General features: G+C 39.8%; 1 pseudogene; it reads right to left on the reverse strand.

Annotated features, from left to right (window-relative positions):
- Positions 1-2,009: 2,009 nt before the first annotated feature.
- On the reverse strand, positions 2,010-2,953 carry LOC118570913 (annotated as a pseudogene).
- Positions 2,954-18,098: the final 15,145 nt, after the last annotated feature.

Consider the following 18,098-nt stretch of genomic DNA (forward strand, 5'->3'; position numbering starts at 1 on the left):
GATTGTAGTAGATGTTTCACCAGTCCTGCCAGGCTCCCATGGTCCTGTGGCCTGCTTATAAAATAATCACTCAGAGGCTTAATATTATTTATAACTGCTTGACTATTAGCTCGGGCCTATTACTGACTACCTATTAAATTAACCCATAATTGTTATTTATGTTTAGCCACGTGGCTTGGTACTTTTTTCTCAGTTCTGCCTTGTCATCTTGCTAGCTCTGTGTCTGGCTGGTGACTCCTGACTCAGCCCTTCTCTTCCCAGAATTCTCCTTGTCTGATAACCCTCATATTCATCTCTGGGTTGTGGAAAACTGCAAATGGATGCCTATGAATGCAGGACCTGTGGATGCCTGGACTTCAGGCTTTTCTTCTGATTCCTAGTATCTGGCCACAGGAAGCCCCTCTGGCAATGTGAATATTTTTGGTATAGAACCTGGAAAACTTCTGCAAGTGCTGGAGGGCTATTTATATCGACCTTTCCCCGGGACTTAGCTTCTTGACACTGCTTCAGACAATGGTTGTGTGAGCATCTGTGATATACATATGTATAGCAAGGTGGCTGGCACACCAAGTGGCCATGGTTCCCAGTTAATGAATGTCATGGTTTCTGCTGATGACACTTACTTCCTCTGCAGTTCATCTGACAAGAGCATGAACCTTTACAATGTCACCACAAAGACTTATATTTACACATCTGACCACCAGGTTCAGTTTATAGGAGTAAAGCAGCTTAAAGAGGCAAATACTGTGTCTGTTGGAAACTAGCAGGAAATTCACATCTGTGGTTGTCCATATTATTTGTATTTTTTCCCCCACTATGTAGCCTTGGCTGGCTTGGAATTCACTATAGAGACCAGAATCTCTGTATCTGCTTCCATCAGCTACTGGATGAAGGCTCTATGATGACAATTAGGGTAGTCACCAATCTGATTACAGGAGAAGGCCAGTTCAGGCAACCTCTCCACTATTGCTAGGGGTACTAGCTGGGGTCATCCTTGTGTATTCTTGGGTGTTTCCCTGGTACCAGGTTTCTCCTTAAACCCATAAAGATATCTCTTTCATTGCTCTACCTCTCCATACCTCCCCCAACTAGACCATCCTGATCCCTCATGTTCCCCTCCCTCCTCCCCTCCCCTCCAGCCCTCCCCCCAACCCCAGGCTACTAAGGAGATCTCATCTATTTCTCCTTCCCAGGGTGATCCATGCATCCCTCTTAGGGTCCTCCTTGTTACCTAGTTTCTCTAGGGCTGTGGATTGTAGCCTGGTTATCCTTTGTTTTACATATACTATCCGCTTATGAATGAGTACATACCATGTTTGTCCTTCTGCGTCTGGGTTACTTCGCTTAGGATGATTTTCTCTAGTTCTATCCATTTGCCTGTAAATTTCATGCTGTCATTTTTTTTTTAACAGCGGAGTAATATTCCATTGTATAAAATATGCCACATTTTTTCCATCCATTTGTTAACTGAGGATCATCTAGGTTGCTTCCAGGTTCTGGCTTTTATGACTAAATCTGCTATGAACATAGTTGAGCAAGTGTCCTTGGGGTATGATTGAGCATCCTTTGGGTATATGCCTAAGAGTGGTATTGCTGGGTCCTGAGGTAGATTGATTACCAATTTTCTGATGAACCACCATAGTGATTTCCAGAGTGGCTATAGTTGGCATTCCTACCAGCAGTGGAGGAGCGTTCCTCTTACTCCATATTCTCTCCAACATAAGCTGTCATCAGTGTTTTTGATCTTAGCCATTCTGACAGGTATAAGATGGTATCTCAGAGCCGTTTTGAATAAGCAATAGACTTTTAACTAGTTGTATTCTGTATACAGTCTACCAAGATATTTTTTCTGCCTCTTTCATTCTTTAAAGGTAGATAGTAGAAATTCTTGAACTAGCTTGAAACAGACTATGGACACTAGCTCACTCCAAGCTTACATGAGAAATCACTTCAACAAAGAGGAGGCATAGCCTGAATGTCACCCAACACTTCCATTTATTTTGAGGCCACTAAAATGAATAAAGATGCACTATTTTTCTGACTACATCATTGAAAGCTTGTTTTACTTGCTTATTCCTTAGAGTGTAAATGAACGGGTTCAGTAAAGGGGCAACTGAGGTATTGAGCACAGCCACACCCTTATTGAAGGCAACTCCTTCTGTTGCTGAAGGCTTTATGTACATGAAGATGCAGCTTCCATAAGAGAGGGAGATGACAACCATGTGGGAGGAACATGTGGAAAAGGCCTTCTTCCTCTGCTGTGCAGAAGGGATCTTCAGAATGGTCCTGATGATGCGAGTGTAGGAGAGAATCACCAGCACCAGGGTGACTATCAAGGTCACGGCTGCTAAGAGAAAGTCAAAGAGCTCCAGCAGTCTTGTGTCTGAGCAAGCTATTTCTATGAGGGGCCCATAGTCACAGTAATAATGATTGAGCACATTGGATGCACAGAAGTCCAGCTGACTGGTCATGATGATTGGGAGTAAGATGATTAGGAAGCCACTGAGCCAAGAGCAGAGGACCAGCAGGGTGCAGACCCTGTTGCTCATGATGGTGGTGTAGTGCAGGGGTTTGCAGATGGCCACATAGCGGTCATAGGACATGGCAGTCAGAAGGCAGAATTCAGTGGCTCCTAAAAAGATGGCAAAGAAGTACTGAGTGAAGCAGCCAGCGAAGCTGATGGTCTTAATTCCTGTAGAGATGCTGAAGAGCACTCGAGGAGTAAAAGTGGATGTGAAGGAGATTTCTAGGAAGGAGAAGTTCCTGAGGAAGAAGTACATGGGTGTGTGGAGGTGGGAATCCAGCAGTGTGAGGATGATGATGGTGAGATTTCCATAATGCTGAGAATGTATGTGAGCAGGAGAAATAGGAAAACACAGATTTGAAGCTCTGGTGCATCTGTGAGTCCCAGCAGGATGAATTCAGTGAAAGTCTGATTTTTAACTCCTAACATTGGCTGTCTGTGAACACACAGAGGAGTTAAATTAGTGACAGGACAGAAGTCTAGAATATTTGAGTTAGATTAATTTTTTAAAAATAAGAATTACAGCAAGCTTCTCAGGTCCCTGGAGTCATCTTGCTAGCCTGGTATCCACTTATAATTTCTATGGTGCCTTTTTTTTTCATGATTTCTGCATGCTTTCCTTGTAAAAATATCTCTAAACTATTTTCTGTTTTTGAACAAGCCTCTATTTAAAAACAATTAATTAATTTTTTGATAATTTCACTTGTATTTATAATGCATTCAGGTTACTATCTTTCTCCTACCCTCTTATATTCATTCCACCCTTATCAACCACCCGTCTTCCTGACCTGTCACTTTCTGTGACTTTGGTTTTGCCCTGTGACTGATTCATTTAGCTTAACCAGGGCCATTTGTGTGATGCTGGATTGGTATTATTCATTGGAGCCTGGTGAGGGCACCAGTGAGCACATGCCCAGCGCATCCCTGTACTTTTGCTCTTTTATTATGTCAATTAATTCTGCAATGATGTCCTGTTTAGATCACTTGCTTGGCTTCAGTGGGAGAAGAAATGAGGTTAACTCACACTTGAAGAACCTTTAGGAGGCAAACAATTTCATTAAAATTATGGTAAATGAAGAGTCCCCACCTTCCATCTGAGTTTTGGAATTTGTGGTCCATCATTATTGGTATCACTGTCTTTTCTGCTTATTGACTTCTAGGGTCTTCTTTCTGTCAGGTCCCATTTCTTTCATCCTAGATGGCATCACCAGAGGGACAGATGCTGAATCTCCTGTTAGATTACCGCTCTGACATTTTTTTTTGTATTTATATTTATTGGTAAGTATGTGATTTTATTGTGGCTAGAAAAGGACTTTTAACACAAAAGGTGTGAAGAGGAGGGACTGTAAGAGCGTGAATTGTTGAGACCAGGATTGGAAAAGCACAGGGACAAACAGCCAAACAAATGGAAGCACATGAATTATGAACCAAAGGCTGTGGAGCCCCCAGTTGGAGCAGGCCCTCTGGATAAGTGAGACAATTGAATAGCTTGAACTGTTTGGGAGGCACCCAGGCTGTGGGACCCGGACCTGTCCTTAGTGCATGAGCTGGCTCTTTGGAACCTTGGGCTTCCGCAGGGACACTTTGCTCAGCCTGGGCTGGGGGGGGGCGGGGAGGACTGGACCTGCCTGTGCTGAATCCACCAGGTTTAAATGGATCCCCTGGGGAGTCTTGGCCCTGGAGGAGATGGGGGTGGAGGGGAGGGGTGGGGGGAGGGAGGACGGGGGAACCCATGGCTGATGTGTGAAATTGAAACACAAATATAATAGATAACAAAAAAGGAAAAAAAAAAAGACAAAAGGTGCAAGCCTCATTTAAGAATTTCTTAAGAAGAACTTAGGTAGATGGAGGCTGTTTATATCCTACTTTGAGAATTTGAGGAATTGTCTTTTATATAGATGAGTAGGTTTCTGAACATTTATGAAACTATTATAAAAGCCTCTTTATTTGGCCTTTTCTAGAGTCTTCTCCATAGCTCTGAAATTCTCAATTCCTTATCAAAGACATATTCAGTATATGTATGTATATATATATATATATATATATATATACATACATACATATATATATGACATAATCCTCCTCATTTACCATGTTTTTCTTTAAGATATTTCTGCCAGAAGACTTCTGGATAAGATAACAAGCTAGAAGCTGCCTCCATGTGCCCAGTGAAGGAGAAGAGTCAGAATAAGAAAATCAATATACTCTTCAGTAGAAAAGGATGAAGAGCTTTGGAATTTGGCCATAGTAGTGATAGGGTTCCTGTAATGTATGGAGAAAAAGACTGTCAATGCATGACAAAGACCTCACTGCTTGAATGAAGCTCCATCTTGAAGGCTCCACACAACACTGGCAGGGGCAGGGGAGCATCCAAAAGGTAAGTCATATGGGCCCTGATGAAAATACTCTGCAGTCCTGACCCCAGGATTAGCCCACAGCCCTCAACAGCCTCAAATCCATATGGCATATGGGCCATCGAGGGGGAGGGATCCCATTTGGCCATTCTGTATGATTTAGAGGGCAATGCCAGGATGGCAGTTTTAGAGAAAACCTATTACTCAGAACTGAGCTACAGTAGGTGTCTAAGAACCTAGAATCGCCAGAAATCAGAGCAGGAGGGCCAGATGCTGGCAGATTGCAGGAGGCTTGTCTCAGACAGTGAGATGAATAACTCTACCCTCAGGGAGGGAGCAGATCTTAGCTGAGTTTGACAGTCTGGATTCTAGCACTGCCTGGGTCTGAGCTCAGCAGGTGGATCAACATCTGGAGCCATCTTAACTGCTGTAGAACCTCCAAACTGACATTCTAGAGGAACATGGACAAGTACACAAAGGCAGGCTCTTCTCTGGTGCAGATCTCTGTACACTGGCTGCATCTCAACACAATTAAAGGAACCTGGACTAGAACATCAGACATCCCAGGAGGCATAATCCAGAGAGTCTTGGGAGTGTGAAAGATTCTGCCCAGCCCACAGGCTGCAAAACTGAACATGACCAGCAGAGACTCCAAGCATGCAAAGAAGGAAAAGAGAGCAAGGACAGCCCTGGCGGACTTCACGTACCACATACCGACAGGGAATCAGCAGCACAACTCACAGGGAAGACAGAAGCCCGCAAGCGGTTCTCTTCACATGTTTAGAGCTGACAGCCTTCCACTTTTGAGGACAGAGAAAGAAGGTATTTAACACTTCATTCTTTTCTTTATTTTTTGGCTGTTGTGATGCCCCCTTTCTCTTTCTTATATTTTTTGTAGTGTCTTTACATCATTGTATTTAAAAATATGTTTTTTATACCTTATTTCCCTTCAAATATTCATCTGATTTTGTTCCCATGCTTTTCATTGCTGGGCGGTCTTCTTTTTTGCTTCCTGTGTTTACTCTTTTTTCTCACTTTCTATTATGCTTTTAGTAGCCCTTACTGCTTAAAAATAACCCATATATTTTAAAGCAATTTCCCTTCTTACATTTATCTAATTTGGTTTCCAAACTTTTTAATTATGGAGTAATCACATTTTTTTGTTTTAATTTTTTTCTGATCTCATGTTCTTTCCTCTCCCCCCATAACATTCTTCTCCACTCCTTTCACTTTCCATTTATTTAATTGTTTTCCCTTTATTTTAGCCCCTTTCTCTGGCTCCTTTCTTTATCATAGTCATTTATTATTTTCACATTTATCCCAAATAGCTAAAAATTTGTAAATTAATTAATTTATTTATTACTGTATGCATGCGTGACATGTGTCCATGGCTCTGTATGTCATGGTGTATATGTAGAGGTCAGAAGATGTCTTTGTGGAATTGGTTCTCTCCTTCCACTTTTATGTGGGTTCCTGGTATTAAATTCAGGTATTCAGGCTTACACAGAAATCACCTTTACCCTCTGAACCATCTCACTGGCCCTACTCCACATAATTTTAACCTAATGATATTTTAAAGTGGTAACATTCTATATTGATGTTTTGTGATCACTGGTGATGTATTGGGTTTGATGTCACTGATGTAAGAGTTTTCTCCCTTCATCACTGAGTAATGTTAGGGATTGTGTTGTGGAATATTATTTTAACCAGGCAAAAAAGTGTTTCATTTGTTTATGCTGCAGAATATGACTTGAGCTGTGTAAAGGTGTGTTACTTTTGTTTATGCTGCATTTGTTTAATTACATAAAGATGTGTTGCATTTGTCTCACCTTGCCTGTCTAAGGAGCCTAATTGGTCTACTAAAGAGCTGAATAGCCAGTAGCTAGGGAAGAGAAAGGATAGGCAGAGCTGGCGGAGAAAGATAATAAATAGGAGGAAAAAAAATCTAGGCTCTTATAACAGTGGCATCAAACCCAATATATCACCAATGACCATAAAATATCAATATAGAGTGTGATGTTCAAAATGAGTAGATATCTAAGCTAAGAGGTGTGGAAACTACGACACAGAAACACAAAGATCGTGAAAAAGGAGGACAACACGATTCCCTCAGAAGAACATAACTCTTTAACTACTGGATTCAGAGTTACTTGCTGACCAGCATTAGCTGCACATGCCAGTGAACTTACCCTATGAATGGACCTGACTACCTGATAGGTTATACTGTGGTAGTCCCTGGTGTTGCCATTCTGGCTACCACTCCATTGATCAGTGTTAACTGTCACTGCCAATCAATGAACCATTCTTATGTACAGCATCAGAACACATACACACACACACACACACACTCACACACACACTCCACTATTGAAAGGTAACATGAGAGTAGATTGAAGCAGGGTAAGCATTATTAGCAGAAAGTGGCTGGCAGAGAAAATGACTCTCTGTCCTCTGTCATTGTCAGGGTGACCTCCATAGGCTCCTTGGAAGTGTGCCGTGGAACCTGGAACACATGGAGGTTCTAAAATGTGTCCTCCACATCCTCAGAGTTCAGTCATAGAAATTCTTGCTCATGTTCCATTCCTAACTCACTAGGGGCAAGACAGTGACTTGCTTGCTTATCTGGACTAGAGGCTCGGAGTCCTCCTCATGACCTATGGAGAAGGTACAAGTGGCAATCCAAGGGGAGGGAAAAACGGTATCATCCCATTTCAAAGGGATGGTAAGGGCAGGATAACTCCTATTTCATGGTTTTCACTTTGTAGTTTAGTGTTTTTAGCATCTTGTATTTTTATTACTACTTTATTATTTATTATTGTACTTTATTAAGCTGGTGTGTAATGACTTCCATTTCACTTGAAAAAATTTTCATGATTATCTCTACTTTTACTGCACACACAAAACCATATTTCTACAATAATTACTACCTATCATATGTCTAATCCATATGCTCTCCTTATTACTCATCCCTTCCCTCATGCCTCTCTTTCCCATATTCCTTAATTTTGTCACTTAAATATTGATATGCGGGTTGGGGAATTAGCTCAGTGGTAGAGCGCTTGCCTAGCAAACACAAGGCCCTGGGTTCGGTCCTCAGCTCCGGCAAAAAATAAAAAAAAATAAAAAAATATTGATATGCTTAGCACTAGCAAAATCTGTGTCATTTTCCCCAACTAGTATTTCAATACTACTGTCTTGACCCTGATGTGGACACAAGTGAAATGCACAAGTGTGCCCATCTTCATGTCACTACCAGGATTGCTGGCAGATCATGAGGGGCAGCTGCACCCATCTCATTCCTAAATGGCAGCAGGGAAACTCCCTGGAAAGACTAACATATAAAACAAACAAATCAAAAGAGTGGGGAAATGTAAAAAATCAAACCTACAAGACATCCATCCCAACCAATATACAACAGACAAGGAAACACAGAAAACATGAGACAAGAGCACACTATGCCCACCATGGCACACCTACAGCCTCCCACTCCCCAGTAACGGAAAACAAAGACACAGATAACTGAAAGTTCAGAAAGAGAGTCCAGAGTCCATTTTAAAAAGGATCAGTGACAATATAGATTATACAAATAAGCCTATCAACAAAGTAAGGGAATCAATTCAGAATCCAGACAAGAAAGTTACCAAAGTGGAAGAAATGGTCAGTAACTTGGAGGAGAAATTCAACAGCACAGAGGAGAAACTGAGCAAGGAAATTAAGACACTGAGGAAGAACTAAATAGTAATTTTAAAAATGAAATAATTAATCAAATAAAATCATAGCAGAAAGCATTATAAAAAGATTATGTAGAAAGATGAATTTCAAGGATGGAGGACAATAATATATTCAGACATATAAAAAGAAAAATATTAATGGATATGATTCAAACTTCCAAGAACTCTGAGAATTCAAGAGCTGAAAGCTAAGGATCCATTGAAGTGGTAGAGGGAAGCTGACACAAAGTTAGGAGGCACAGATATTTTGCTCAATAAAATTATAGCAGAAAATTTCCAAACCTAGAGAGGAAAGTAGAAAAAAGTGGGTATCTAAACACAGAGGGTGTTTAGATAGACATGACCAGAGAAGAATCTTCCCATAGGTGTTATAGTGAAGATGTCAACATAAAAAGCAAAGAGATGCTGCCAAAAGCCGTAAAAGACAAAAGTCTGACTTACATCCAAAGGCAGAAATAGGGTAGCATCAGATTTCTTTTTCCAAAAGCCTGGAAAATATAGAATGATGTATTTCAAGCCCTGGAAGTAAATAATTATTAGCTAATATTGCTATACTTAGAAAAATTCTCTCTAAAAATTGATGGGTGAATAAGAATATTTCAAGACAAACACAAATTAAAGTAATTCATGGAAACTCAGGCACCACTACAGACGTCTCCTAACGAATATTTCATGTGAAGCAAGGACAATTTCGTTTATGAGAATACAGGAAAGAATGCATGGTGTGAGAGGAACAGATGAACAGAGGACACATGGGAAAAATCAGTTCTGTCCAACACAGCATTGGAAATTGACTAGAAAGATTGTATACAGCTTATTTTGTTACACAATTATCACTTGTATTTAGTTTTCAGGACACAGAGTGATCTATTAGTGAAGGAAAGAGATCAAATGATTTCAGGAGGGGCTCTATGTTCTCTCCACTGACAGGGGAAAGCGCTCTCAGTGTCTGGGACTTCATCTCAGATCCACTAACCTTCCTTGTTGGGTATTATCCACTTCCTTCTCATATAGACATAGTCTTGGCACAGAATCAGGAAAGGTGTCCCAGGTCACTGGTCATATTACTTTTTTATAGAAGGGTTAGTGTTCTACAAAGAAGCCTTGGATATCAAAAATCTTTGTACTTTATATTATTTTGTCTTTTAAGATTTCTGTAATAAGGGAACCCTATGACCCATTTCTGAGCCTACTAAAATTTTAGGGACCCACTTTTTGTTGTCCCCAAGAACGTACAATTAATAAGACACATGGAACAAGTACAGTCTTCTTGAAGTTCTAAGCTCTGGCATATCCTGGTAATTATTATTATTATTTTTATAAATAGCTCCATGTTATCATTTGAAGCACCATGTACACATTACATATAATCCTGTGACAATTATGCATCAGTGATTTTTATAAAGACATTTGTGTTAGGTTTGTAAATGATAAAAGTTGAAAAAAATTAAGCCAGAGTCTTGCTGTGTAGCCCAGGCTGGCCTTAACTGCCCCCTCCTATATCAGCCTTCAAAGTATCTAAGAAGTGGGCTTACATCATCATGCCTGGCTAACAGTTGGGAACAATTTGAATTTCCATCAGTATAACACGTTTGCCATATCTGAATTACAAAATGCAATATATCACTTAAAAGAAAAGAATGGAAAATGTTTATGTGAACTCACTTGGAAAGATGTATCTGATACACTGCTATGAACAAAGTCATTTAGTTCTGAAAGCAGAAAGCATTAGCCATAGTCACCTTTGTTTTGTATTGTTTCAATGTTGTGAAACAAGCATGTGTTTTAATAAAAAGAGGTATGACTTCATGATTTACCATCACAAAAAGTAATGTTAATATAATTGAGAATATACATACCTTTGGCCTTCAGGGCAAATTCTGTGTGATGGGACCATGAATTTCCATAAGAAGTATCATGACTTAGGAGCCAGGAATGGATGGAAAATGGCATAAAGCTTAAATTGCCTGCTTCTCCATCACTGCTTGTTAGTGTAATAATTGTTCACAACAATGCACAAATTTAAGAAAATTTAATAGGAAAAGTCTACCCTTCTTTCTGAATATCAACTTAGCATTCATTTGTCATTTCTTTTCATGTTAATTTAAATGTATTAATTTACTGCTACCTGGCCATCAAGCAGTCCTCCAAAATGTGACTTACTAAGTTATGAGTAGGCGGTATATATGCCTTCAATGCCTCATTTTCTCTGTTCTAATGGGTCTGAGCCTGGCTATGTGCTTGCTCTCTGACTAGTAGATGTGAGCATTTTTAGTGCAGTAGTCGTATCATTTTGCTTGTTTGTTTGAAACAGAGTCTTGCTATTTTGCCTAGGCTGGTTTCCTTGAACTCAAGCGATCTTGTCTCAGCCCTCTGAATAATTTAGACTATTGGGCATTTCACTAGAGCTTATCTCGAAAGCATATTTAAACTACTTAATTCAGAGGAGACGTCAGCCATGTCAGTTGAGGAAAGAAGTAAAAATCTCACGAGACCCATATCTAGACTGTGCTAATGAACTCTATTAATCAAGAACCTTTAAATTGAACTTTTAATAGGAGAGTGGGGAACAAGTTCAGAGAGGCTCTGAGGAATCTATCAAGAAGACATCAACAGATGAGGCAGATGTGTCATTTTCTTTCCTAGTGTAGCCACTGACAAGATGCTCATGTTCCTGCAAATATTACTCTACCTGTGCTCATGCAAGAAGCCCTAATTAGCCCAGTGAGGTAGTGGGAACAACGAGGGCCATGAGACTCTGGTAGTGGTTGTGTGAAGATGGAGTTTTGCAGAGGAAATGACAGTCACCTGATAATCACTGGGCCTTCTCACTCCTTCCTGACAGAGGCCAGGACATTCCATACACCAGCTTGAGTGATGAGGAATTTGAATCCCCACATCTCTCCTTGGATTCTGATCTCTCATCGGCTACTTCAGATATAGTTTGCTACTTTGATGACCTGGTGGACCCCTTGTCTTCACAGGATGGAAGTTTTTCAGCCCAATATGGGGTTCAGACAGTAGATATACCTGGGGCATGGCACAAGGGTCTAGAAAGAAAGGTGGAAAGCTTCTGAGTTGGGGCTTGACTATGGTAAGGGGCAAGACAGCAGCAGGCTCATCCATGCTCATAGGAATCATCAAGATTTGCTTGAAAAATGAAAAATAAAAAGCCCTCATTAAATTCATTTGGAAACAAAAAAGAAGAAAACAAACTAAACCAAAAAAAATCAACCAAATGAAACAACAACAACAAAAGAACAACATACTCAAGAAAGTGGGAGGATTTATTGGGAAAACAAAGCGTTCCAGTGGCTGAGGGAGGGTGTTGCTGTTAGGGACCAAGATTTCAGGAACCAAACATGAACCATGGAAAGTACTAGCTAAGCCAGAGAACAAGTCATAAGCCCACTGCCCTTCCCCAGAGCAGTAACACCTGTTTACTAACAGGAGGCTCCCAAAGATAAGAACATTCCACAGTCAGGTGCCATGGCAACCGAATGTAAAGAGCATTCCATGGTCAGCATTCAACAGAACAAATGGCCCCTGACCAGTGACCTTAGCTGACATCTTGCAGTTGCACGATCTGCACGTCTCCCACGTTCTGCACCCCTTCCACGTCTCTTCCCCTTCCCTCCTTCCTGCCCCCTCCCCTCCTATGCTATATAAGCCTTGCGGAGAGAAATAAAAATTGCAGCTTGATCAGAATCTTGTCTTGCTGTCAGTCTCTCATGTCCCCTGTCTCTTTCATTCGCTCCCACAGGTGGGTCACCCCCGTTGAAACCCCGCTGGCCAGGGCATGTTGCAAGAGAGCAATGGGAGGTGAAAATGGCCAAAATTCACTATATATGTGTATGAAACGATAAAAAATAAAAAAAATTATCAAAGTATAAAAGCCTTAAAGAAATGACAGCAACATAATGATTAAAAATAACAATAGGATAGAATAATAATAATAATAGTAATAATAATAATAGGAAATAGGAAATCAGATATTTTCTGAGTAGCTTATTGTATGTTGGACATAGTGCTTTTGCTTTCTGTTGCTGTGGTGATCTCACACCTTGGTCGAGGAGTATGAGTAACAGCCAGGCTTGTAGCTCTTCCTTCTGTAGTTCCTCCTCTTTCCTAACAGTCTTTTGTACCTTGATAATGGTCTTGTGATGGGAGATTAGAGATTCTGTGTCTTTCTTCTATTTCCTCCCTAAAACATAGTAACTGTCCTTCCATATACTCACAGGCATTCCTGATCAATCATTTTTAACATTTAAAAAATTCATACAGCTCCAATCTCTAGATTTCTCCATGGAAGTAATTGCCATGTGATTATCCTGACATCAGTTGAATGTCCCCTTGGCAAGAAGATTTTCAGATTGACTGATGGGTAGGCACAAAGCCTTGGAGACATCAGTTCTTGTCTTTGGCCAAGGGCCTGTATATAATAGCAACTTCAGCTTCCACTTGGTGTGAGAAATATTGTGATTTGAGGCTGCTTATTGATAAGCAATCTGTTTTTAACATGTGCACAAACTTTTTTCCCAACTCCCATTTGACTTTAGACAGGGAAATCTAATAGACAAATATGCCAAACATAAACATTTGAGAAAGCTGACATGATGCATAATTATACTGTACAGAACTCTTTAGAGAGACATAATTCTGAGAGATAACTAGAGGTCAATAACACAGACACTATGACAGTAGGGATCATGAAAAAGATAACAGAGAGGGAATAATAAAACAAAGACAGTATGATAAGGAAGAAGGGCTTATGTAATCTACTATAGAGCTTTGGGGGAACATTTATTTGTTGGTAATTCTTGACCCAGGTGGCTAGAAAGAGATTGTTTTATACTAGACATTGTGGGTCAGCTCCTCTAAGCTCACACTTCATTTTGAGATATTTAATAGTAAACATCATGGGTCAGCTCCTCTAAGGTCACACTTCATTTTGAGAAAACCAGAGAATAATGAACTAAACTAGAGGAACATGTGCTAGGCATAGACTGGAGACAAACTTGGTGAATTTTGATATCTTTCTCAGGAATTTAGAGTTACATATGGACTTTGGGTTGGAAGATTGTGTGTGGTCAAGTTTCCTATCATCTCAGCGTGGAAGGGTGGAAAATGAGATGCAAGCAAATGGAACTAAAAAGCATTAGTAGATATCCTAACACCCGCAAAGTAGGCTTCAAGCCAAAAACAGTCAGAAGACACAAGGAAGGTCACTTTATACTCATTAAGGGAACAATATACCAAGAGGCTATTGCAATTTAAATATATGTACCCCAAATGCAGGCACACCCATTTTTCATGCTATAGCTACTGCTGGATGTTAACTCAGAAATTAACCACAACACAGTGATTGTGGGCGACTTCAATATCCTATTTTCATAATAGACAGGTCGTCTGGACAAAAAAACGTAAGCATTGGGCTCAAATGCCCTTTTTTTATTAAGAACTTTTTCCACTCATTTTATACACCAAAGATCCCTTCTCCCTTCTCCTGTCCCCAGCCTCCCCCCTCCTCACTCACTCCTCACTCTCCTCCCCACAAGAAGGCAAGGCCTCCCGTGGGGAGGCATATCCAGTAGAACTGCCCTAATAATTTAAATGTATCTAACAGATATCTACAGAACATTCTACTCACTATAGAATACAAATAAGCAGTATACGGGACTTTCTCAAAATTTGCTCAAATACTAGTATACAAAGTAAGTCTCAACAAATATGAAATACTTAAAGTTCCACCCTGTATTCTCTCTGACCACAGTGAAATAAAGGAGGATATTAACAGCAATAGAAAGTGCACAAATTCATGGAGAAAAAGAACACACAGTGAAGACATGGAACACAATGAGGGGAGTCCTAAGAGGAAAAGTTACAGTAGTAAGTACTACAAAATTTCAAGTGATTTCAAACAAATAAATGATACATGCTATGGTTCAGAAAACAAGAACAAGCCAAACTCCAAAACAGTAGATGGGAAGAAATAATAAAAATGTCAGGGCAGAAATTAATGAAACAGAAATGAAAAAGAAAGACAGAAAGGCAGAAAAAAGAGAGAAAGAAACTGGTCCAAAGAATTAATCAAATGAAGAGCTGATTCTTTGAAAAGATAAACATGCCAATTGAAAAACCACTAGTTATTAAGTTAATTTTAAAATATAACTTTAAAAACAGAGTTCTGACTTCTGTGGGCACCAGATACTCAGGTGGTGCACATACATACATTCAGTAAAACACTCACAAAATCAAATAAGTAAATTTAAAAAGTATCATGGAGTTAACAGAAAGGTAAATATGGCATTCAGTTTTTTTGGTTGGATGATAATACTGGTCTGAGAAACAAAAGTCATGTTGAGAATAAGTCAATTCCTGACCCTATGTTCAGTGACAGTGGTACAGCTCCACACTGCCATCTGCAGAAGCCCGAGGGGTTCCCTTAGTATTTTGGCGACCTTGATTCAGGTAAAACTGGATCCTCATCTTTGACACAGAAAAGGATTTCAGGTCTAGCTAGTATGAAGCAGAGATGGGCTTTATTTACAGGTACTTAAATACAAATTTTAAACACAAGGTCAATAAAAAGGACAGGTTACCAGGAAGAAAGAAGACACACTTGAGGGCATGGGTTCTATAACAAAGCTCTGTTCTAAAATGTTAGGACAGTTTTCAGGTATGGATCAGTGATATTATTGTGTTAAATGTCCATGGTATTTACCAGATGGGCACAGTTTTGGCCCATTTGGTTTCTGGTGATGTTACATAGTGACTACATGTGTAAGGAATTAGGTCCATGATACCAGGGACTTCACAGATGAGAGGTCAGAAAAGTTGCAACAAATGTCTATGTGGGAAGAATAATGTTATGTGAATGTATGAAAAGCTCTTGAATTTCTTTGCATCTTTATTTTGCATTGACTTGTTCATTAGTAGTTGAATTCAATAAATATTTCAACTGAGTCACAATTGATACCAACTCTTCCTACTGAATATTTAATGCATAAACGCTTTATTCTTGAATGTTTTAGCAAAGAAAATAAAATAAGGAACCACTGTTACCCACTATGTAGCTTATGCTGGCCTGGGACTTGTAATCTTTCTGCAACTACTTCCTGAGTTCTAGGACTGGAGGAATAGGCCACCATGAAAGAAACATCTTGAGAGACATCAAGAACCAACGAGTGAAGTAATACACACTTTACTTCCAATTTTCTAAGAAGATTTACACTGTGTCTTAGTTAAGATTTTATTGCTGTGAAGAGACCATGACCATGGCCTCTTTTCTAAAAGAAAACATTTCACTGGTGCTGGTTTACAGTTCAGAGGTTTAGTCTGCTATCATCATGGCAATGTGCTGGCAGACATGGTGATAGAGAAGGAGCTGGGAGTTCTTCTAGATCTGCAGGCAGCAGAAAGAGAATGCCACACTGGGCCTGGCTTGAGTATCTGAGACTTCAAAGGCAGCCTCCAGTGACCATTTCCTCCAACAAGGCCGCACCTAATCCAACAAGGCCACACCTCCTAATAGTACCACTCCTTGTGGGACTAAGGGGGCCATTTTCTTTCAAACCACCACACACTGTAAAGTTTTCTTTCTGATCAAATTCTCTGAGCACACAGAGAAGAGGGAGATAGACAGGACAAAAGCCAGCAATGCAACACTTAGAAACATTGAGAGGAATGATAAGCCAGTTAGAAAGGCTGGATGGGCTTTGGCACCAAGAGGAGCTGGCTTTGGACTCTGTGTGATGATGCACAGCCTATTTCACTGTCTGAGCATCACTATCTCCACTTGTAAAACAGGATGGAATTTCCAGGCAGACCTGGAAGTCCATATGAAGCACTCCTTGCTAATTCATTATTGCCAGGATATGAATCCTTAATCAAGTTCTTGACTTAAATTCTATTTTGGGTTCCATAATTCATTTGTTCATTCATCAGTCTGTCTGATAATACATTGTTTATGACCTCAACAGTTCAACAGCTTTTCCTTAGATCTCTATCATGGCTTGGCATTGGGGATGGAATTGTGATTAAAAAAAAAGAACCAGATTATTCTTGCATTTCTGAGCCTTGCAGATCAGGGGTGATACATACCTTCAGTGTACAGCCATAATTATGGTGTGTTGTGAATGAGAAGGCAAAGGGATGGTGGGAGGCATAAACGGGTTGTTGCTTGTTTTATCTGACTATTTTGAAGTTCAGTTTAATCCTCTCTTACTTTGTAGTTCCCACTCATCAGTGACACATTGCAGTCTGACTTTTTACTTTACTTCCAATTTCTACATTTGAAGACAGCTAAGATCAACAATAAAATCATGACTGTTGATTCCCATACTTTTTCATGTTACTTACTCTCTGTAACATTTCACATTGCCAGCAACCTATGTTTCTTTTTTTTATCTTTTTTCCCTCCACAGGACAGGGTTTCTCTGTGTAGCCCCGGTTGTCTTGGAACTCACTCTATAACCCATATTGGTCTCAAACTCAGAGATTCGCCAGTCTCTGCCTCTCAAGTGCTGGGATTAAAGGATTGCACCACCACTGCACAGCACAAATTATGTTTCTTGAGACCTCTTCCCAATAATTTCTACATGTTAGTCTTTGTTTTTATTGATTGATTGATTGATTGAGACATGGTCTCACTTTGTAGCTTTGGCTTGCCTGGAACTCACTATGTAGGCTAGGCTGGCTTTGAACTTAGAGACATCAATCTGCCTGTGCTTCCTGAGAACAAATGCATGCACCACCACACCTGTCTACTCTCCCTATGAATTTCTATTGCTTTTCTAATTATTCCCTTTGCTTCTTCCACTCCTTAAATTTGGGAGGATCCTTAGCATTTAATGTTTGAGGTTTTCTACCAAAGAGTGTTTTTCTTTGCAATCTTCTTTATTCTACCCATTCAATTATCTGCAATGTAGATTCTATATGATAGTAATTGCTAAATTCATAGATCTGATCCAAGTTCAGATGCCTAAACACTATAGACATTTAGTTTATTTTAAATGAGGTCTTAATTTATTTCAAAACTAAAAACTTAATTCTCATTTTTTTAATTGAATTTGCTTTGAGTGAAATTAATGAGTTTTTTTTTCGGTTTCTTGGACTGAAATTTTGTGTGCCTATCCACAATATTTCTTTGCTCTTAATTTCTCTTTTCTATTTTGTTCTTGTCTTATTCCTACTTGTTAGGACTCAGTTTAAATGTCATCCCTCATAATGACATTTATTGGTTCTAACTTAGACTGAGTAGTTCAGTTGAGTAACTCAATTGCTTTTCAATTTTCAAATCTTATTTAGATCTTTATATTAACACCTAACAGGTTGAATTTTTTGTCTTTTCACAGAAGTGGATTTGATCTCTCCTCTCTCTCTCTCTCTCTCTCTCTCTCTCTCTCTCTCTCTCTCTCTTTGAGACAGGGTTTCTCTGTGTAGCTTTGGTGACTATCCTGGAACTCACTCTGTAGCCCAGGCTGGCCT

The sequence above is a fragment of the Onychomys torridus genome, chromosome 20 (assembly GCF_903995425.1).
Source record: "Onychomys torridus chromosome 20, mOncTor1.1, whole genome shotgun sequence".
Classification (NCBI taxonomy): Eukaryota; Metazoa; Chordata; class Mammalia; order Rodentia; family Cricetidae; genus Onychomys; species Onychomys torridus.